General features: G+C 36.7%; 1 protein-coding gene across 1 annotated transcript in view; it reads right to left on the bottom strand.

Annotated features, from left to right (window-relative positions):
* Positions 1-25,000, bottom strand: part of LOC136854991 (rap1 GTPase-activating protein 1-like) — a 493,378-nt gene that overhangs the window by 453,791 nt on the left and 14,587 nt on the right. The window lies entirely within an intron of this gene.

The following is a 25,000-nucleotide window of genomic DNA, read 5'->3' on the forward strand; positions in this document are numbered from 1 at the left end:
ATCTTTAGGGGTCTTTCTTTGTTCGCAAATTTTGTTTTACTTATATTTATACGTGGCAGACTTCCTCTCTCTCTCTCTCTCTCTCTCTCTCTCTCTCTCTCTCTCTCTCTCTCTCTCTCTCTCTAGGTTGAATCTTGAGGGGTTTTTCTTTATTTGCACATTTTTAAGTTATATTTATACACGGAAAACTCACCCCCCCTCTCTCTCTAGATTGAATCTTAAGGGTTTTTTTATTTGCACATTTTTAAGTTATATTTATGCCCGGAAAACTCGCCCCCTCACCTCTCTCTCTCTCTCTTCTCTTCTTCTCTTCTCTCTCTCTCTCTCTCTCTCTCTCTACCGGACTGTTCTATTCGTTAATCTGCTTACAATGGCGAGAAAGTGAAGAAACATTCTGTGAGAATTCTTTTGAGTTTTTCTCTTTTTTGAAGACGATTCGGGATGAATGATAATTCAAAAATATAGATTGTTCAAGTAATCAGGGGAAAAGAATGTGAACAATTTAAAACATATCATCATATGAACACTTCACACTATATCGCCATATTATTAATATTTCTTCCTTTGTTGTAAAAATCTAATATAATTAGAGGATTCATAATGACTTTAAATTATCACTATTTGTTAACTATAACTGTTAAATACCCAGACTGCATCGACATACCCACAAAAACGTGCACACACACACACACACACTTAGCAATCTTGAGAGAGAGAGAGAGAGAGAGAGAGAGAGAGAGAGAGAGAGAGAGAGAGAGAGAGAGAGAGAGACTGCCACACACACTCTAGAATGAGTTAAATATTAGACATCATTTTCAAAACATTACACAAACCACAGCGATGCATGTCGAGGTCTGATCATTTTTAATCTATCTCTTAAGAATAATATTTCCTCACTCGACCTGAACAGTTTTATGCTGTCTGTTTAGAAATCTGGAGAATTCGACCAGGAAATAAGTAAACAGAGAGAATAGAAACGAGGATACGAAAGAATAAACATTGGGTAAGGTACATAGAGACATGCAAAGTTTTCAATGAATATTACCTTTAATTCATTACTTTATTATTTTCTTTTTTAATGAGTGGGATCTCTTCTTTCTGAATTTCCGTATTTCCCTTTACTTCCTCTTACTTCTTCCTAATGAACAACACATTCTTAGGAAGCTTGAATTTCAGTTCACTGGCCACTGTGGTAGGCTTGTTCCATATAAAATTTCAGTTCATTTGCCCCTGTGGTAGGCTTGTTCCATATAAATAAGTTTCATCTACTGAATAATAATAATAATAATAATAATAATAATAATAATAATAATAATAATAATAATAATAATAGATAATTGAACTCTTGATCCTAACCTTATGAAGGTAGAAGAAATGGAAACGCAAAATAAACTTAATGCTAAGTAATTTTATCCAGCAATTTTACCTGACGTAAAAAAACGCTAAAGAAAGTGAAGAAAGCAGGGAGAAAACGTGTGAACTTGGAGCGAACGCAATAAAGCGTTTAAATTTCGCTTATTACAAACGGAGACGAATGAGATCCATAAACTTTGCTTGTAGAATGTAAGTGAACACTGAGAGATCATAATAATGCGCATGGTCAAAATGAATATCAACATGTAAAGAAAAACGAATGCTCTCATACCAATTAGCTAGATGAACGCAAGCGAATAATAATAATAATAATAATAATAATAATAATAATAATAATAATAATAATAATAATAATAATAATGATAATCATCTAACTTTACTTTCTATATACAAACGGACGAAAATATGAACGTCGGATCCTACCACTAAACTGGTAGATATGTAAATGCTGAGGTGAATGAGATAAGAAACATTATTTTACCGAATAAAAAATGCACAAATAAGACCATGCATTATATTTGCATTTATAACATGGCATGTAATGCTTAAAATTTCACTCAAAGCCTTCTGTACTCCACGCACATTTTAAATATATATATATATATATATATATATATATATATATATATATATATATATATATATATATATATATTTATATATATATATATATATATATATATATAAACTTATATATATAAACTTATATATATATAAACTTTATATATATATATATATAAATCATTATTGCAGACCAAAGTGATATATTTGAAAACAATAGGAAACTGAATTAAAAAATCAAAATACTGATCGTACGAAACAGTAGTATTATTAAGCCATAGAAAAACGACGGAGAGAGAGAGAGAGAGAGAGAGAGAGAGAGAGAGAGAGAGAGAGAGAGAGAGAGACCAACAACACTTCAATTTTCCCCCATGTCCAAACGACACCTAATTTGCACTCGTCTACGTACATCCGGCACTGCAGGATTCGAGCCGTGCCGCATCGCGCAACAACAGCAACCAGGCACACACGTACACACGCCACTACTTAGGCCGCACTTCCTAAAACCACCCGCAGTTTCTACACCGTGAAAAACGACCGCAAGCTGTCGGTCGCCTGCGACAAAGCGGCTACCAAAAACGGACACTCAACAGTTCCCCTTTCGACACCACCCAGCATAGAAAACGGGTGTTAATTAGGCGTCTTCCCAGCCGAGCGCTTCACGCTTTCCCTTGCGTCACTTTGAAACCTCAGAGACCAAGAGAATATTAACAATGACACAAAAAAATGGAGTCTACATGTTTACTCGGCGTAAATAAAAGGGTGTGACGACATCGTCGGACAAACAGAATTTTTTCCCTCGTTTGAGCGGGGAATCGTAAACACGCGTAAATGAAAATCTGGGGTGGGGGGACGTGGAGACTGTTTGTACTTCTATTCGAATGAGTGTTTGATTGAGGAAAGGGGGGCGGAGGGGGGCGGTGTTTGATGAGAAGGTAAATGGGACAAGGGAAGCGGAGGGAAGGAAGGAAAAGGAAGGAGGAGGGTAAATAAGGGAGGGAAGGAGGAAGGGAGGGGGAGACGGGTACAGGGTTATTGATGCTTGTGATGGATTTGCCTAAGTGCGAAACAGGTTCTCAAAATTTAATAATAATAATAATAATAATAATAATAATAATAATAATAATAATAATAATAATAATTACTTACTTTTTTGTCACTTTCTCCTCATAAGCAAACGATAAAGGCTTACCTAGAAAAGAAAATAAAAAATAATTTTAAAATCCTTTATCAGCTCATCCTCATAATTGTTGCTTAAGATTAGATAAAAAGTAACAAGGAACACTCATAATTATAAATACAAATAAAAAATCACTATCTTACAATAATATCCCTCATACACAAAGTCACATTTTCTCATAAACATGTAAAACTTTTCTCTCTTCAGATTATGTCTGGTTTGCTTATTATATCAATGCCATTATAATTAAATATAAAAAATTGCTCTTATTTGAGAAACAGAAGAAAACACAGAGAGGAAAAATTCCAAGTGGATATAAATAAATAATATAACAATAATAAGAGATAAGGTACGAGATAATAAAGTATAAGGTAACCCAGCTTCTCTCAAACCTAAGGAAATTTCTGATTGATATATGTACTATAGAGTACATCCATAAAAAATAAAAAGGAACAATGACTTAAATGTCTCTCTTCAAAATAATAAAAAAAAAAAGAGCTAGCATGTTATGATAATTTACAGCGTGAGTCACTGCCGCTTAAGACTCGTAAGATCTGTTGCAAGCTTTCTGCAACATTCATTTACACTTCCTCTTCTTAAACATGTGCATACAGACACAGCACACACACACACACACACACACACACACACATATATATATATATATATGCATAAATATATATATATATATATTTATATATAATACAAAGAAAGTTTTCATTTATATTAATGTATTATTTTAATTACCTGTGCTCACACAGGTGCAAGCTTCATAATTACCTAAAAAAAAAAAAAGAAGTCGATTCTGACCCCACTGTCACATAAACACAAATGCAGGAATGCTGTGACGTCGCAGAGAAAAAAACATGTGATCACGCTTGTAAGTTTCAAGAGAGAGAGAGAGAGAGAGAGAGAGAGAGAGAGAGAGAGAGAGAGAGAGAGGCAGGCCAGTGTCCACGCAATTCCTCTCTGCTCCAGTTATTTTTATGTCATCAAGGAAGACCAACCCTAAGGCGCCTTTTAAGAATTTCCTGCAAAACAACGCCGTCCAAACAGGGAAAACAACAGGTAAATAACGGCAAATAACCGTTGGTTGGAACCACAATTCGGACGGGCGTTCAGAGGTTTAAATGCCTTAGTCTTCTACTTATTATTTTGTCTTATTTCTTCTGCTTTTTACTTTATCTGATTTCTTTCTCTTCTCGACGGATTTCTCATTCATAATTCCACACTTCACATCTCTATCTTAATATCTGGCAACTGGCTCAATTCTATCCCACCTGATCATCTCCATAATTTTCTAACGGACACCTCATGAATAACACTTCACGTCCGCCATTGGCAACTGGTTTTATTCTATACTCATCTATCCATTTCCTGATTTCTATAGAGACTTCTTAATGATAGCCACCAATGCTTTCCACCTCAAGTTTAGAAACTGTTTCTAATCTGTCTCACATTCTGAAACGAATGCATTGCCTGAAGTTAAGAAAAACAGGGTTTGGTCAATCCTTGGATGGGTGACCACTCTAGTGGCTGCGGCATGTAGTCACAATGAGGCCATAAAGTCCAACAGGATGTAAGCTAAGGAAATCTGCAACTATCCTAATGAACTGGTAGGAGCAGCAGTGATTGGCTGATTGATTTATGACAGCTAAACTGGCGTAACAATGAGCAGCAGTCACAATACTGCACTGAAGACAATATTCCAGTAATTTTTATAGTGCATTATTTATATCTTATAATCATACGAATAAAATTGTTCCTCTGCATTTCTTTACTAAAGAGTTTCTGATTAGTTAAAAGTGTAGCTAAATAACAGTAGACTAAGTGTTACATACAATATATATACAGTGTTACATATATATATATATATATATATATATATATATATATATAAATATTATTACTTTATGTACTGTGGCTTTTAATTATTATATTTCACTTACCGTTAACTCAAAGACCTCTCAGAAACGTCAGAAACTTGCAACGTACTTAAGTAGTCAGGTGCTAGTGGAAAATGTTTCACAGTTCCATCATTAAAATGATTGCATTTCCTTCCCCTCCCAAAAATTACTTGAAAAAAAAAACGCACACACATCCAGAAAAAATAATAACCATTCTAGAATGACGATACCCAAACCTGACAGGCAATCAATTCCAATTGCTCGGTAATGGAGACATACAATGGATTTAATTCCCACATTCCCATTGTTCCCGGGAGATGATTCCCTTCTCCTTCTACCGATCGGTGTTTTAATTATCTTATTGCCCATAAGGTTCAAGGTGTAGATGGGACTTTGAAGAAATCATTTGCACCAACTTCTGACCCGTCACGTGCTTAGAGACAATGCGGGTATTACCTTGTGCGTGGATTAGTGGGAGTGATTTCGTTAGGGTGTGTGTGTGTTGACGAATGGCTGACTGTATGAGTGTGCAAAGGTGTGTCAATGTGCGCTTATGTGTTTACAGTATGGCGTTGATTAGTGTGCGTTAATGAATATATGCATGTTGGGTCGATGTTAAAGTTTGGCGTGAGTGTGCGTTACGTGTGTGACTGTTGAGTTTGCTAAATGCTTGAGAATATATGTGTGCATGCTGGAATTGACTGATGTTAGTTAGAAGACAATGTATTTGTGCGTGTGTTTGTGTGCGTGACTGACTGAGTTTGCTAATATGCTTGAGTTAGAAGACTGACATGTGTGTGTGTGTGTGTGTGTGTCTGCGTACATGTGTTCGTGTAAGCGAATTTGTTTTGCATGGCACCGAAGAACTGAAAAACAAAGCAATTATCTACCACATACCGAGTGAATATCCAAGCCTGAAAATGACGCTCCTTAAATCAGAGATGAGCTATCACCCATATCTATGTATAACTCAGGCACTTGACACTAAGCACATATCATCAACGAAACGTCAATCCTGATTGAAGTTGAGGAAATTGACTGCGCGAGTGATTTACTTGTTAGAGGATGAGTAAGACGGTAACTGTTTCCCTTTTCAATTAGACAGATTGTTGGTTACAATAATAAACTGACATTTACAACTCTTCCATGAAATTTAACATTTACAACTCTTCCATGAAATTTAACATCTACAACTCTTCCATGATATTTAACATCTACAACTCTTCCTCGAAATGTAACACTTACAACTCTTCCATGAAATTTAACATTCACAATTTTCCATGGTATTTAACACTTACAACTCTTCCATGCAATTTAACATCTACAATTCTTCCATGGTATTTAACACTTACAACTCTTCCATGAAATTTAACATCTACAACTCTTCCATGATATTTAACATCTACAACTCTTCCTCGAAATTTAACACTTACAACTCTTCCCTGAAATTTAACATTTACAACTCTTCAGTGGTATTTAACACTTACAACTCTTCCATGAAATTTAACATTTACAAATCTTCCATGGTATTTAACACTACAACTCTTCAATGGTATTTAACACTTACAACTCTTCCATGAAATTTAACACTTACAGCTCTTCCATGAAATTTAACATTTACAACTCTTCCATGAAATTTAACTCTACGAAAGATCTGTGTCCAACTAAATACTGCACTTCAGCAATACCAGTTACAACAACAACATTAACAATAGCAACAAAGAGAGAAGAAAAAAAGGAGAAGAAAGTAGCAACAATACCCCTCTTCTCACTGACCTTTGGCGTCGTATCTTTCTATACCTTGGTTTCTCAAGATCTCTGGGTGTGGCCGATTCGCCATATCATGATGATGATGATGGTGATGATGATGTCATATACTTTTTTTTTTTATTTTCAATGACAATAATCATACCTGTTATCATTCCCTCACAACATAATCTGACCCGATGACCTTACAGACCTCAAATCAAGAGTATGATGGGGAGGGGTTGGGGGTGTTTGCTGGAAGGGGGTGGAGGGGTTGGGCGAGGCGATATATTGCCAAAATCTCCCATATACTCTTCCCTTTTGCACCAACCCCTGAAAAATAATATGGATGGGGGTTGGGGAGTGGCATAGCATGAGGTTGGGGAGGGAAAGACAGCGGAGATGTAGACGGGGTTGGGGCGGGGTTGAAGCGGGTGGGGGTTTACAGGCACTGGCATAGCGAAGGGGCCATAGGGCAGACAGATAACTATACACAGAACTCTTCTACTGCAACATCCGTCATTTGGCTGTTATGTATTTTTAGAGCAGCGCGTATTGGTACACCGCGAAGTGACCTTGAACTTTCGTGGGGGCTGCTTTTGTGCGTGTTTGTGTACGAAGATATGGGAGTGTACGTGCGCGTGCGCGCTCGTATGTGTGAATGGGGAGCTCTTTGCGTATTCATGCGCCCCGTCATTAGCCCAAAACAATGGTGGGGAAAATGAGCTCATTCATCAAAGACATAAATAAATGTGTTATGCATATTATGTTGCCTCCTAAGGACTCATTGTGATCCATTACCACTCACACCGAAATATTCCCTGTCTGTTGGGAAAGTTTATGATCATTTATTTTTTGGGATGAGGTCGCTACCCCTTTACCCATGACCCCAGAGAAACAAGGGCGTTTGGCATTCGTTGGTGGTCACCCAACCTAACGATTCATGCCGTCATTAATCGTAATGACAGATGTTATTCCCTAAATTTAACACACAAACAAACAATGCATACGTTTCAATTGTGAAAAAAGTGCAGAATAGTGCATGCAATATTTTTGTAATCAGCAGTTTAGCACTGATGTTGTATTCTATTTGCTTATAACACGGTATTTATTTGTATAAGCAAATTGAACACAATCGTGACGCTGAACTGCTGATAAAAAGAAGGTTGCATCATAATATTTCTTAATTTTAACCAAGAAAAAAAATTGCAACTAAAAGATGAAGTAAACACAACCAAAATGAAGATTACATCTGTATTCTATTCACGAAAGAAATACGGAAATGTGTGGATAAATAAATACAAAAATAAATACAAACCTAATGCCCCTAAAACTTAATTAAAGTCCGACCACTGAAACGCACATGCAGATATAAACCAAATAAACACACACACACACATTCACAAACAGGAGTCACAAGGACACACGAAACAACAAAGGAAGGCTTTCGCGGAACAACTCCCCCCCCCTTCTCCCCTCCTCATAACAACAACAACAACAACCCGGACTTTCATAACAGATTCTGTTGTTTTCAGAGGCAACAGTGCAAGCAGAGCAAAGAGGCCTCGTTACTTAACGAAGGCGAATGTGTGTGAATGTGTACACAAAGAGGGAGGCACTTGCTTGCTTGCTTGCGTACGCACTACACAGTGGTATTGCCTCACAAAGGATAATTAAGGAACGTGAGAGAGAGAGAGAGAGAGAGAGAGAGAGAGAGAGAGAGAGAAATTTATTATACATAATCATTTACTAAAATACTGCAGGTTAATACACGAGTGATACACACTGTTGATTTGTGAGTTTGCTTGTATTTTAATACATGATAACACAAAGAAGAGAGAGAGAGAGAGAGAGAGAGAGAGAGAGAGAGAGAGAGAGAGAGAGAGAGCTAAAGCAGCTGATTAGAGTATCAAAACGACACTTCAAAATAATCGTATACTACAACTACAACTACAGAGGGAGAGAGAGAGAGAGAGAGAGAGAGCCAACGACACTTGCTTTCAATCCACTCCCATGGTCATTTATATTTTTCCAAAGTCGAAAAGGAACCTAGAAAATAAATCCCACGCAGTTGTGGTCGAAGGTTAATTTGTTTTTGGCAGTGGAAAGGAGAAAAACAATGGCGGCTTTTATTACTGGATAGAAATAACGAGGCAAATCTTTATTGCATTTCGAGTATATTAAAAAAATTAATTTAAGAGAAGATCAAAAGTGTAATTAGCTTAAAACCTTTAGTGAAGACAATTATTTATCCTCTCTTTCTCATTCGCAGGAACATTAAATTTATTACCGTGAACATAAATATACTTTAACTCATGCTTATTTCAAATTAGCGAACAAATATCTTTTTACAAAGAAAACTTCACAGAAACATTATACATATACACATACACGCATATGTATGTACACACGTGTATGTATGTATGTATGTATGTATGTATGTAATAACAATAACATGTATATATATATATATATATATATATATATAAATGCATACACACATATATAAATACATATATAGATAAGAATATATATATATACACATATGTGTGTGCGTTTTGTCTGTAAGGCGCAGGCGCTCGTACAACCAGGAATATAAGACAAATCACACGCTTCATGCAACCTGCTGTGATACCCTATATTCTTCAATACAGTTACCCGAAGGACATCGATAACTCTGGTATGCCTGTATCTTGTACCCTCGGCAAAGGAGAAACAAAGTAATATAAACAGAAAAACGCAGAGGGAGGTAAGTTACAGCCTGAGTTCAACAGGTTAATTATTGTTTGTAAAGTTTTCAAAATAAAGAATTGGGAGAGTAAAGGTTAAGGACCACAAAAAGGAAATAAGAAAAATAAATACGTTAAATATGAAGTTTATTATTTATGAAAGAAATAATTAAGTAAAATATGTAGACAAATTAAATAACTAACGAAAACTGAAGTAGAATAAATCGAAACAAAAGAAGTGATGAAATAAAACAAATACGGAAAAATATCATTATGAAAAAGGATTAAAAATAAATTAAGAATCTGGAAAGGAAAACAGCAAGTACAAAATATTACAAAGGCCGAAATTGGCCAGAAGTGTACAAAACAAAAAGGCATAAGAAAGACAATAATAATGATTACATACGGACAGCAATAACCGTAAATACCAAGTTATCAGAAGAGAGAGAGAGAGAGAGAGAGACCTCCCAAGCAAAGCTTTGGAAACAATTACGGCAAGAGAATGAAAGTTTACCAACATAAACGGGTTACCAAGCTTGCAACACGGACACAACCCGGCAGAGGCGTAAAAAGAGAATAACACAACATAAAAACAATGGGGGTAACGCAACTGAGGAGGGAATCAGCGAGTCCAATAAAAAGGAATTATGTCGGGTCCTGCAGGTGATTTACTGTTCGTGTAATTTCGTTGGCCGCGACGATAAATCATGGAAAAATAGATCGTAAAAAGCGCTCGTAACATCTCCGGATACTTTTCTTGGAAGAAGATTCAGCATTGTTACGAATTCCATTTTACGTTTTTGCACCCGTATGTTCTCGGAGGCGGCATTTTCAAACGCGTACGCATATATATATATATCATGTTCTCATATGCGCACTGCTGCATATACGCGGTAACTCACATACATGTAGGCATATACACACACAAGCGCACACATACATTATGGGATATATATATCTATATACAGTATATATATATATATATATATATATATATATATATATATATATATATTATATATTATGTATAATATATATGTGTGAGACTTTTGAGAGAGAGAGAGAGAGAGAGAGAGCTTCTGTGGCGTTTCCCAGGCCGACAGCAAATCAAGCTTATTAACAGCCGTTTGATGTCTACGAAACTAAAGGACTCCAGAGAGGCTAAATATGTTAGGACGATTTAGAAGTAAAATCCCACAGACAGAGAGAGAGAGAGAGAGAGAGAGTTTTTTATATGAGTATGTAACAAAATGATGTTTCTAAACACGTGTAGAATCGTGTTTCCGATCGTACCTGTACCAGACAAGAAATTATCATTATTGTAATAATTATAATGATAATTAGTCTTGTCACCATACACGTCTTCTTGTGGGATGAGGTTGTCACCCCCAAGCCCTATCCAACAAGTGTATCTTGACGATCACCCATCAGCCCTAACTTCTTCTTACGAATATTAGAATCATTATGCATTCCTGAGTCTTAACAAGATTCCACGGAACAGAACGACAGTATAAGAAAAAAGAACAAAATGAGAAAACCTGGAATAATCTAAATCACAAAACTGGGAACAAGAAGAATATCAATAAATAAATAACAGATATGAAAAATAGGATTAAAACGGCAGCGAGTTTATCAAGCTGACATTATACCAGCAAAGGCTTTTGCCCCTGAAGCATCCCGTAATAGAGAGAGAGAGAGAGAGAGAGAGAGAGAGAGAGACGTTTGTGTAATCTGGACACTTATGTAATGGTTCGACTGCCGCGCCTTCCCACCATTCATTAACTCCAGGAAAAGACGTGTAACGGAACTGCAGGACCAATGCCGAGCTCCGGAAGGCAACGACGAGGACATTCTGTGACAAAAATACGACTCCAGCATTTAGGAGCAAGTTCCAGAAGGACAAAGGTGTATGTGTATATACTACTACGTGTGTATATATATATATATATATATATATATATATATAAATATACAATATATATTATACAAAACTCACCCACACAATAACAACTGCCACAACGCACAAAAAAAAAGGAAAAACAGAAAAAAAAAGATCCGTAGCACGTTATCCTGTCCGCCACGAAAAATAGTAATAATAAAACAAGTGGGCATAACAGATTGAGACCAATTCTCTCCTTTCCGGAGAATATGGTTATTCGAAAAGACTGCGCTTGGAAATCTGACAGCTCCATCTGACAAAGACAGCGTTTAGTAAATGCCACTGTCATGCCTTGACGCTCCGAGAGAGAGAGAGAGAGAGAGAGAGAGACTTAGAACTTATATGCAGCAAAAGATGTAGTAAAGATGTACAGATTGGAAAAACAGGTGTAAAATACGCACATAAGCGAGAAGGAAGACAAAGAGAATCTATGGACTTGAAAAATAGAAAAAGCAGAAAAGCTTATTAAATAAATTTGCTGGGAGAGAGAGAGAGAGAGAGAAGATCTATGACTTTAAACATATGATGGTAGCAATACATAAAGAGAAAGAGCAAAAACCTTAGCAAGTACATTGAATGAATAAAGGGAAATAAAGGAGAAGAGAGAGAGAGGAAGAGGACAGTTCAGAGAGAGAGAGAGAGGGCGTGGTGGCAAGTAAGCGTATTTTAGAGCGTGTGAACCAAATTGAAAACAAGGTAATATAAAAAGGCTAAGGTCTTCTAAACCCCCACCCACACACGCACACACAAAGGAATTAACAGAGAGAGAGAGAGAGACAGAACATCTCGCAGAAAAAGGAGCGTAAATCGTCACGAGAAACAACAAAGCTGGGAATTAATCCGCAACATTGTTTGCAAAAAAAAAAGGAAGAAGAAAAAACAAAGGATTCTTTTCGTGAAATTATTCGCATAATAATGTAGACTTCAGTTACGCAAACTCACACATCTACAGCGTAAATGAAAGAGAGAGAGAGAGAGAGAGGGGTTCCAGAGAGGGGGTTCGTCTCCCCCATGAGACTCCACAATCCCCAGGCTTACTGCTCCCCCTTGGGAAATTTCAGAGAAGGCCTCTTGACACTGTCTCGCGTAATTCAATAGGGAATATACCGCGCCTGCATAAACAAATGTTTACTTTCCTTCCTTACTTCCTTCCTACTCTCTCTCTCTCTCTCTCCTATCTCTCTATCTCTCTCTCCCTCTCTCTCTCGGCTTTCGGGTCACATCATGATTCTCTGGCGCTTGCAACAGGCAACTGATGTTTGTTGCAAATTTCATTAACTGCAGATTTATCCTTCCGCCTCTCATTCTGACACATTGCCGCTCGCGACAGATCTCTAAGGTTTGTGGTTTTTTCCTTTTTTCCTCACTAGCAGCACTAACACTTTTTAACACTTTTGACTCATTTTCATTTGCAACTGCATGCAATCTTACACACATAACAGTCACAAGATGTTGTGACAATAGCACCTATTTGCATATACTCATGGTAATATTACACAAAGCTCGCATATACTTATGGTCATAACATTACAAGCCGCTGGTAATTAAATACTCAAGATGACATAAGCTTACATACACACCAATTACGGATACGAACAGCACACGATTTATGAAAGAATTCCAAAGGTAAATTATTATTCATTAATCTAGTGAATTGATATATATTCTTCTACTGTATATCTCTCTCTTCTCTTCTTAGTCGACGGTAACCATAATATATATACATTTCACTATAGTTTTATTTTCATACTTTTATGTTTGTGTTTTTAATTTTTCGTTATTTTACGTCTCACCCTTTTAGTTTGCATTTACTTGTTCATTTTATATTTCGTTAGTATTTTATATATATATATAGATTTATATATATATATATATATATATGTGTGTGTGTGTGTGTGTGTGTGTGTATTATAAATAAATATACAAACACAAAAATTGTACAGATGATTCATTACAGAAAAATCTAACAATCCTTATAAAGCTTAAGAAAAATGCTCCCTCCAACCCCCTCTTTCTCTCTCTCTCTCAACAAATGACACACAATGTTTTCTCCCACTCGAATCAAACAATTACGGTCTCCCGTGTCATTACAGCTGCGTTATTAAACCAACTCAAAAAGAATGAGGAGAAGATTACAAAATATTCACGTTATTAAAAAGAGAGGCGGTTCGGATCGCATTACATTTAATTACCGGATTGACCTCGGTGGGTTATTCGTCAGTTTTTTTTTTTTTATTTGTGCGTAGAGTAAATGTTTTTGTGTGTCATATACTGGTACGTAAATAATTACAAATAATCTTTATGTATAATTATAATATATATATATATATGTATGTATGTGTATATATATATATATATATATATATATATATATATATATATGTAATGTGTGTGTGTGTGTGTACGCATACGCAAACAATCACACACTTTCTAAATTAGTGCAGGCACATGCTTGCGTTCAGATAAAGCCCGCCCGCATTCCCTCCTCCTCCGTCATCTGTAACAATATATCATTCTGCGGCTTTGCGAGCGTCGGTTAATGCTTGCTCAAGCAATTTGGCCAATTACCGCCGGAAACAATATGAAAAGTCAACGAATCCTTCTTCTTCTTCTTCTTCTTCCTAAACATTTAACTCATGGCAGTCAAAGAGGTTTTATTATTAAAGGGACGGAGGACCTGGGACCACCGCTCGCTTGCTAATCGTGAGAACGCCCAATTACGGCGCGTTCTTTTCAAGTTGAAAAGGGTTTTTGCGCAGCAGTGAGAGAGAGAGATGAAGAGAGAGAGAGAAGAGAGAAAGTTAGTTATTATTATTTTAAATAGCTTTACCAGACCACTGAGCTAATATCAAAATAGATATTGTAAAAAAAAAGGGGGGGCGGCAAAATATATGAAATGAAATGAGTAATAAACTGAAGTAACTAAAACGAGAGAGAGAGAGAGACAGAGAGAGAGAGAGTTATTATTTTATTAAAATAGTTTTACCAGACCACTGAACTGATATAAAAATAGGTATTACAAAAAAAATTAAGACCAGAGAGAGAGAGAGAGAGAGAGAGAGAGAGAATAAAAATTGCATTTTCCCACGGTTTATGTGATACTTTGTTTCTCTTTCCCCCCCCCAACCCCTTAACCTCTTTCATTCTTCTTTTTCTTTTCCTCGACTTTTTCTTTCTCTTTCCTCACCGAGCTTAGGAGAGAGAAGAGGGGAGGGGGAAGGAAACGAGGAGAATAAAGGCACAAAGAGTTTGTTGTTTCTTGACAGAGTTCCGTAGGGGACATCTTTGCGCGAATATGCTCCTCCTTTGTTAGTTTTTCCTTGGGAGAGAGAGAGAGAGAGAGAGAGAGAGAGAGAGAGAGAGAGAGAGAGAGAGTAAATCCGGTCTCATCTTCACTGCTGGAGATAACTTTGCAGGAAATTCAAATAACAAAAAAAAAAATCTAAATTCTTGTAGCAAATTTCATAAAAATAACAAAATAAATAGTTTACATAAAATATAAAAAAGTACATTACTAAGTCTGATTACCTATAATAAATATATAATCGAATAAATACATATAAACAGTTTAGAGAGAGAGAGAAAGAGAAAACAGAAGTCTCAAGTTCACGAACGGGACATCATTGGGACAATGGCCCCCTTTCCCAAAATGGGGGTTTTCTAGTTCCGTCAACCTATTTTATTTTTTTATTTTTCAATAAAGAAAAAGGACGTGAGTGCTACGCTCGGCCCTCGTCTCCAATCCGGGCCTCTGACCAACATTAGCGTAATGAACTTATCGCCTACATCAAGCGAAGTGAAGAATAGCACAACCAACCAATTCTTCCGCCTGGCTACGCAAATGTTTTGCAACTCCGCTCTTTATTCTCCAGAGAGAGAGAGAGAGAGAGAGAGAGAGAGAGAGACTCTCTTACCTCGGCTATTGACGCAGGCAAGAAAATCCACTCAGTGGTATTGCCGTGTTACCTACCAAAATGTACGCGAATCTTCTGCGTATACTGCGTAGGGGAAAATAGTATACTGCATATAGGAAGACAGGAAAGTGCGTATGGAGAGCAAGGTACTGCAGATTGAGGAATTGGAAACTGCGTAAGAGAAGTATGCATTGTAGTAAGTAGCAGACTGAAGAATAAGGAATTGCGTATGAAAAAAAGAATATACGCCTGCAAGAATAAGATACCACATATAGGAGGATAGGAAATTGCGTATGGAAAGCAAGGTACTGCAGATTGAAGAAATGGAAACTGCATAAGAGAAGTAAGGTAATGTAAATTTTAAAAAATAAGAAACTGCGTATGGAAATATGAAGAACTTGCGTATGTGAGAATAAGAATCTGCGTATGAAAAATGAAGAATCTTGTACACAGAATAAGACCATTACTATGCACAATACGCACCCAATACGGATATACAGAGTACTGCGTACGAGACGAGAGGAAACTGCGTACAGGGAATGGGAAATTGTATATGGAAAACGAGACTATTACCATGCAAGCTATGTTCAGGGATCCTCTACGCATATACGAGAGTAACTCTCTATGGACTGAGCGAGGTTTGTGACTGGAGGAAAATAACGTTCAAGTCGAACTTTTCGAAGACAGAAAGTTCCGTCAGATAACAAGCAAGGGTACGTTTACAACGAGGAGCTACGAGGCAGACATTCAAGTTGTTAAAGTGGAGAGAGAGAGAGATAAGAAAACATGTACTTTTCACTACATGCATTTTCAAAGACAATTCTATCAAAGCCTTGAATGTGTATGTGTATGTGTGTGTGTGTGTGTGTGTGTGTGTGTGTGAGAGAGAGAGAGAGAGAGAGAGAGAGAGAGAGAGAGAGAAAAGAATTATGTATTTTTCCTCCATGCATTTTCAAAGACAAATTCTATCAGTCTTTGAGAGAGAGAGAGAGAGAGAGAGAGAGAGAGAGATAAAAGAATTATGTATTTTTCCCTCCATGCATTTTCAAAGGCAAACCCTATCAAAGTCTTGAAGTTTGAATGAGAGAGAGAGAGAGAGAGAGAGAGAAATCACGTACTTTTTCCCTCCATGCATTTTCAAAGGAAATTCTATCAAGGTCTTGAGAGAGAGAGAGAGATATAAGAAATCATGTAACTTTTCCCTCCATACATTTTCAAAGGCAATTCTATCAAAGTCTTGAGAGAGAGAGAGAGAGAGAGAGAGAGAGAGAGAGAGAGAAGGGGCACCTTCGAGTACGCATATATTTATTAAGGGTGAATGAAGAGATAAATGTTAATGTTAGTGTATTTAATCAATTCCATCAATGCAGGTCAACAGAGAGGTGTAAAAATTCTCACACACAAATATGTATTGTGCTTAAATAAACATAAATATAATTAATAACTTATTTGAGTTGCACACTCTAAATATGTACTTATTCTCGAACGCGAAAATTCTTATCAGTATATATAAGATCATCTTTTAAGAAAAACGCACAAAAAAATATAAGTACAACTTTCAGCTACAGAAGAACTGGACGCACAAAACAACATGTCAATTTAAGGTGAAGTGTATGTATCTATCAAGGCTATGATCCAATCAGTGCTGAACGAGGAGAGAGAGAGAGAGAGAGAGAGAGAGAGAGAGAGAGAGAGAGAGAGGTTGGAATGCGGCAATACTGGTTTCTAAACTACACAGGTCATCATATTATTATATAGTGTTTGTGATCTCACAGGGGTCAAACATTCAGCCCCAAAAGAAGGGTGAAAAACGTACAAATTATTTATACACACACACACACACACACACATAAATTATTTATACACACACATATATACATACATATATATAAATACATATACACACATACACACACATATATATTATATATATATATATATATATATATATATATATATATATAAACACCTAGAGTACTGCACTGAAAAATATACATTATTCCAAAATGCTTAAGTATAAAACTAAAATAAAACGTGCAAATATAACTAATAGATATATAAACGCAAGGTATATAAGATATAATATATATAAAGAAAACGCAAAATATTTAAAACTTCCGTAAATAAGTTCATAAAAACAAAATACCAGTGAACTTTCAAAACCTCTGAATAAAAGTTAAAAAAAAAAAAAAAACGTCAAACGATAATGAATATAAAATCTTGCACAAAACTGACATTATTTTTCTACTTCAATGCACACAACATCAGTCAAAACAATCACTCGACTACCAGTATAATCGACGCCAGGTCTGGATACAGTCTACAAAAGGGGCCAAGCCTGTATGGAAATGTATGAAAATTCTTCAGGTGAGAAGTTTCCAGCGATGCTGCTTTCTCCTTCTCCTGATTTGGGACGTAACAACAAAGAGCCAGAATTTCTTTTCCCTTTTGCGCAGTCCTCTTCGCTCTCTCTCTCTCTCTCTCTCTCTCTCTCTCTCTCTCTCTCTCTCTCTCTCGTGTCTTTTCCTCTCTCTCTCTCTCTCTGTAACACATACATACGCAGTCACGCAAAAATGTTCGTGTTTATGTGTGTGTGTTCATACAAACAAAGAGAGAGCGAGAGAGAGAGAGAGAGAGAGAGAGAGAGAGAATTCGTTTAAGATACGCGATACCCAATCATACAAACAAATATAAAATCTCCAGGAAAAGAAAAAATAAGAGCGGTCGTTGACTCATAATTCCCGAGAGAGAGAGAGAGAGAGAGAGAGAGAGAGAGAGAGAGAGAGAGAGAGAGAGAGAGAGAGAGAATACAAAAAGTGGAAGTAGAGATATAAAAAAAAAATCAGTATGTTGATAATGGCAGAAGCTTCTTGAGGATTCTGTTCGATAATACTCACGTGTAATTTAAAATACAGATGTAAATGGATACAAATCTTAGCAGTATTATTATGATTCAAACATCCATATGGAACAATGATACATGGTAAAGGACTGATTGTCCACTGGTGGTGGAGGGTCCAGGGGATGCCTCCCCCTCGTAGGTAAGAATGCGAATGTTAGGTTGGGTTAAGGATTGTGATAAGCAACAGAAGAAGGACATCAGTACTAATTGACACAAACACCAACTAAATACAGACTTCCTAACAACACAACAAAGAAAAAAATGATCATTTGTGAATAATCAACAAAAATAAAACGACCAAATACAAGTAAATCAATGAAAATATCAATATCCAAATGCATCAACATCACTGCATATCAGATCAGCCAAGGTAGTGTCACAACCTCCCTTAATTAGGAGATGACGCCCAGGTGAGAATCATCGCTGACCTCCGGCCAAAGATACAAATAGATATGCGTCACACGGCTTCGGGTAAAAGTTGCATAGTGGCCATTTTTGGATCGAACGAATATATTATCTAACATCTGGCAATCGTTCTTATGAATGGTTTCACCCAGGTGGGGTGAGGTTAACCTCGTCGAGGCCGTACTTACTTCAATAATGGTACGATATTATACAATTTAATGGAGCCCTGTTCACTCAGGTTATTTCTCCCTTCCTCCCTCTCTCTCTCTCTCTCTCTCTCTCTCTCTCTCTCTCTCTCTCTCCACACCTAAGCTGCGACCTACAGCCGTCGACTACCAACCAGGGGAAGAACAACAGTTTAATCCCTACTACGAGGAGAGGAGAGAGAGAGAGAGAGAGAGAGAGAGAGAGAGAGAATTTAAATGCCCAGGCAAGTTGATGAGGTACAGAGAGATGCACAATACTCGCCGAAAACAATAGCGAGAGAGAGAGAGAGAGAGAGAGAGAGAGAGAGCCTTAAGGAAATCCGGGACATAAATATAGAATGCCCACAAGAAAACAAAAGTTATCACTACCAACGCCCACTGTCAGCCAATTAACCATGACAGACACACGGCCCCTTGTCCAAGATCCCATTATCAAATCGAACTTTATAAGTTCAAGCACCACCAGAGGAAGTAATTACCAGGATAATGTATACAGTAAGTGTGTCTATATATATATATCTTCACACGGAACCACACCCATGTTCGTCCTTCGTAGCAAGGAAAATGCGTATATTTTGTTTTTTCTTCGGTAGGACGAGCGTATAATATATATATGTATATATATATATATATACATACATATATATATATATATAAATATATATATATATATATATATATATTTATGTATATATGTTTATATTTATATATGTAATATATGTGTATATATATACGTATAAATATATATATTCATATATCGTATAATATACACACATATATATATACACACATATATATATATATATATATATATATATATATATATATGAATAATACACACATATACATATTTGTATATATCCACACATTCATATGACATTAATTAAAACAGTATTCATTATAAATTTCGGAAATCATCTCAAATCTCCCTTGCAATAAAATTCTACAATAATCCCTTCGTCCCTAACCCCCCACCCCTAAACTTAGCATTTTGCAACGCCAGGTAAATTCCAACACATCAATCAATCTTGGCCGTCGCTAACCTCTCCCCCATCCACCCCTCCCAATCCCTCACCCACAAACTACCGTCCACACGCAATCATCGTTCCACATGATCCGGTTGTCATGGCAACGCCCGCAAGCTCTATATCTCTCAGCCCTACACCCCTCATTCAACGGGGGGAGGGGGGAGAAGGACCTCCTTCCCCCACCCCCATGGGTGACACGGGGGAGCGACCAGGTATACGTAGGCAAGAAGGGGGTAGGTTGGACAGAGGGGAATTTATAATTAGTCAATTAAAATTTATTGAAGTTCTAACTGGTTATGCTCTTTTCTCTCTCCCTCTCTCTCTCATTCATATATATAAATATATGTATATAATGTATATATATATATATATATATATGCATATATATATATATATATATATATATATATAATGCATATATATATATATATATATATATATATATAGTATATAGAGTATATATACCCTGTATATATATATTTGATCCAATAGTAAAAAAATAAGTTAAATTCTATGGGTCTGCACTTGCTTGTAATGTCATACAGTGTACAATGTATGATATTTATAATAAGTAATAATGGGAATGATTTCTATACCAGGATTTGTTCTTTGCAATTAACTGAGTAGTTTATAGAGAAAATGAACTGTTCTCAAAATAAAAGTATTAACTTCATAAAAATTAGAATAAATCTGAAAGTAACTTTTATATTCCTCAGTTTTCATACTTGTTTATATCTAGCCTTAGAAAAAAAAATGTGTACAAAATATCATTCTAAGAGCTAAACTAGTATAGAAATCTTAAAAAAAATAACCTGGCTCGTTTGAAAATAAAAGACTAAAATTTATTATCTGAAAATAAAAGAAAGGACCCTTTATCAAATGCGATATTTACAAAAATAATGAACTCTTTACATAGGGGAAAAAACATTCTATTCATAAAAAACCATTTACGAAAAAGGACTCGTCTACAGAGCATTTCTGAAGTACGTAATAAATTTCAGCGCTACTGAATTTATATCTTTTAATATGAGAGATTTCGTTCGTTAATGATCTGCTCCCTGAAGGCTGCCCCACGTAAGCAAAAAAAGATCTGGAAGGTGAATCAATGTAAGGTCAATGCCACTCGTCACCAATAATATTTAGTGGCCCGCGTAGGATGCAGTGCTAAATGCTAACACACACACACACACACCGATATATACATAATTTGAGAGAGAGAGAGAGAGAGAGAGAGAGAGAGAGAGAGAGAGAGAGCGCGTTTGTGCATGTTTTTTTTACATGGTGCACCCGTTTATAAACACGTGTATATATATACAGTACATATATACTGATGAATAATTTCATCTCTCTGTCTGCCTCTCTCTCTCTCCTGCCTAAAAGGCAAACTACCCCTCCATTCAACAGCAGTGTGGACCAGCCTTACCATTCTGCTCGCGTGCGCCCAAACAAGTACCCCAGGGACTACCCCCAACCCCAACTGGTCTCTTTCCGAAGTTACAGTACCTGTTGTACTTCTACAGGAAGCCGGAAGTGATTTCGTGGAACTGCCTGTTAGCTCAAAAGACGTGGAAACGAGCCCATTGCATGTAAGGCCTGCGGGGAAACATTAACTAACCTTAAGCCTACGGAGGAAGGGGTTAGTGTACAGTAACCTGTTATAGCATCATATTCTCTCTCTCTCTCTCTCTCTCTGTACATCATATTTATGATGATATACATACACACCTTTGGTTATTTGTATTTACTGTACTTACTTCCATTATAAATGTAGTAGAATTGTTTATGAACTAATGGAGTGTGCGATTGGTTTTGTGAAATGAGGCGAAAAAAAATTGATTTGTAAAATTAAAGAAGTTGGACAGCAAAGTAAAATAAGTCAAAATAGGCCCAATAAAAAATTAAGACAAAAAGAAATTCCGCTGAGGCTTTGGAAGGGATGCAGGAAGGACCTTTGGCACCGTCACCGAAAACTAAATGTGAGCAAATAAAACTAAGCGAAAAAATACAAATGACAGATGGATCAAAAGCTGTGATTAGAAAGAGCATGAAAGATGGAATAAAAAAATGTGCATAAACATACAAACGAGGTATAAAATGCGATTAAAAAAACGCTCGAAAAACGATAGGTACCGATAAAAGTGTCAGTTAAAATAAAATCTCAGAAAAGAATACAAAAAACTACCTGAAAAAAATCAAATAAAATAAATGCGATTAACCAAAATCGACTGGAAAGAGCGAATAAAACCTCAGAAATGAATCCCTAACTCAGAGCCCCAGAAGACACGTCCAGGAATGCCCAAGAAATAGACTGGAAATCTTCCAGGGCACACACACACACAAACCAAAGTGTAACCCCCCCCCCACAAACTCTGGACTGACGAAGAACACTCGACAAACAGGAACTGAACCCTAAGTCCAGGAAAAAAAAGCGTGAATTTTTAAAAGCCTATTCAGGCCTCTTGAGTTGGTCTAACAGCAATTTCTTACGCTGAGAGAGAGAGAGAGGAGAGAGAGAGAGAGAGATTTGACAAATCCTCTCTCGATTTATTTACTGAACTGTATACAAATGTCCACATATATATAACACTTATATATAATATATATATATATATTAAAAACTTATAATTCTATGTATATATATATATATACATATATATACTTATATATGTATATATATATATATATATATATAGAGAGAGAGAGAGAGAGAGAGAGAGAGAGAGATTTAATAATTCATATACGGATAAGTATCAGACGCATAAGGAAAATAAACGTGGAAGGAGATAAGCGTAAAAGTACAGAAAGAGAAAGAGAGAGTGGGCGAGTGAGAGAGTGAGAGGGAGAGAGGGAGATAGAGAGAGGACGAACTACGGTCACTGAAATTCGACATTGAGCAACAACTTCCAGTGATTCCTTTCCGGAACTAAGCGATTACCGATGAATAGGAAACGAACCCCACTGATTTCACTTATTTGAGAGAGAGAGAGAGAGAGAGAGAGAGAGAGAGAGAGAAGAAGATATATTTTTCTACACATTTTCCAAGATAACCATGACTTGTCTTTAATGAGAGAGAGAGGGTGTGTACTTCTCCTATCTAACATTTCCTACAATAATTCTGTCAGTCTTAAGAGAGAGAGAGAGAGAGAGAGAGAGAGAGAGAAGAGAGAGAAGAAGAAATATTTTTCTACAAGAAGAAATAGACTTGTCTTAAATTGAGAGAGAGAGAGATAACCATACACATTTTCAAGATAACCATGACTTGAGAAGAGAGAGAGAGAGAGAGAGAGAGAGAGAGAGAAAATAAATATTTTCCTCAACATTTTCAAGATAACCATGACTTGTATTAAATGAGAGAGAGAGAGAGAGAGAGAGAGAGAGAGAGAAAATAAATATTTTCCTCCATTTTCAAGATAACCATGACTTGTATTAAATGAGAGAGAGAGAGAGAGAGAGAGAGAGATCATCCACTTTTGCCTCCATGCTTTTCCAAAGATAATCCTATCAAAGTCCTAAATGAGAGAGAGAGAGAGAGAGAGAGAGAGAGAAGAGTCAGTCGAACCTAACGGGAACCCCGCCCCCGCTCCCCCAGCTACACGTTCCAATCACGTACTCATTATGCCTCTAACAGAGGAGAATGCACGCCCCTCCGACACGTCCATAGTATTCCGATCTGGGAGAGGCAAACGCAATGCTAGAAGGTGACGTCTGCTCTTTCAACAGACGGTGCGGAGTACTGTAATCGCCAGAAGCATCCGCCCGCCGGAATCACGTACGCCCGAATGAACGTTCAAGGGCCGGGGTTGTTGCAACAAATTATGTATGCATGGTGATGTACATGAGTACATAATGATATGTACGTGTACATAAAGATATGCACGTATACAGAGATATATACACATATATAACATTTTTGTATACATAATTATATGTAAGTATACATAAAGATACATACGTATACATAGATATATATGTATAAAGATATGTAAGCATACATAAAAATATACACGTACACAAAGATATATACGTATACATAGAGTTTTATATGTACACATAAAGATATATACGTATTCGTAAAGATATGCACGCATACATAAAGATATATACGTACACATAACGATATATACGTATCCATAAATAAAGATATATAAGTATACATAAAGAAAAAAAAATTGTGTACCAATTCTTCTCGGTGTCAACATGTCCACGTTTTAGTACCTCAAATGGTGTATGAAACTCCAAGCCACGACCCACGAAACTTTCAGCCTCGGCCCATGAAACTTTCAGCCACACCCCATGAAACTTTCAGCCTCGGCCCATGAAACTTTCAGCCTCGGCCCATAAAACTTTCAACCACGCCCCATGAAACTTTCAGCCTCGGCCCATGAAACTTTCAACCACGCCCCATGAAACTTTCAGCCTCAGCCCATGAAACTTTCAGCCACGGCCTGGTGGTGGCATCTACGGCGGTGCCAGGACGCACGATCATGACTAACTTTAACCTTAAATCAAATAAAAACTATTGAGGTTGAGGGCTGCAATTCGGCATGTTTAATGATTGAAGGGTGGATGACCAACACACCAATTTGCAGCCCTCTAGCCTCAGTAGTTTTCAAGCTCTGAGGGCGGACGGACAGACAAACAGCCATCTAGATAGTTTTGTTTTATGGAAAACTAAAGACATAGAAAGCATTATAATAGAACATATAAGGATATTCCATTAAACTACGCAGGCACCAAACACACGCAAAAAAAATAAAGAAAAAACAAGCAAACAAGCGAGCGGAGAAGTCTAAGCAAATAAAGGTGTGCAGTTGAAAGAAGAGGTGAGCAGGCAGCACAGGTGAGAAATCCGGGCACTTTACAAGCTAGATTTGTTCCAATCCATTTGCATGGAAATCATCGGATCAATTAAAGAGGTTGGACCGCCGCTTTGCTGCAGAGCAGAACAGACTCTCTCTCTCTCTCTCTCTCTCTCTCTCTCTCTCTCTCTCTCTCTGTACATCAAATTTATGGTGATATACATCATACACACCTTTACTAATATGCATTTACTAAACTTACTTCAACGTACTTTAAATATAAGAATTATATATATATATATATATATAT

Source organism: Macrobrachium rosenbergii, chromosome 30 (genome assembly GCF_040412425.1).
Source record: "Macrobrachium rosenbergii isolate ZJJX-2024 chromosome 30, ASM4041242v1, whole genome shotgun sequence".
In the NCBI taxonomy this organism is placed as follows: domain Eukaryota; kingdom Metazoa; phylum Arthropoda; class Malacostraca; order Decapoda; family Palaemonidae; genus Macrobrachium; species Macrobrachium rosenbergii.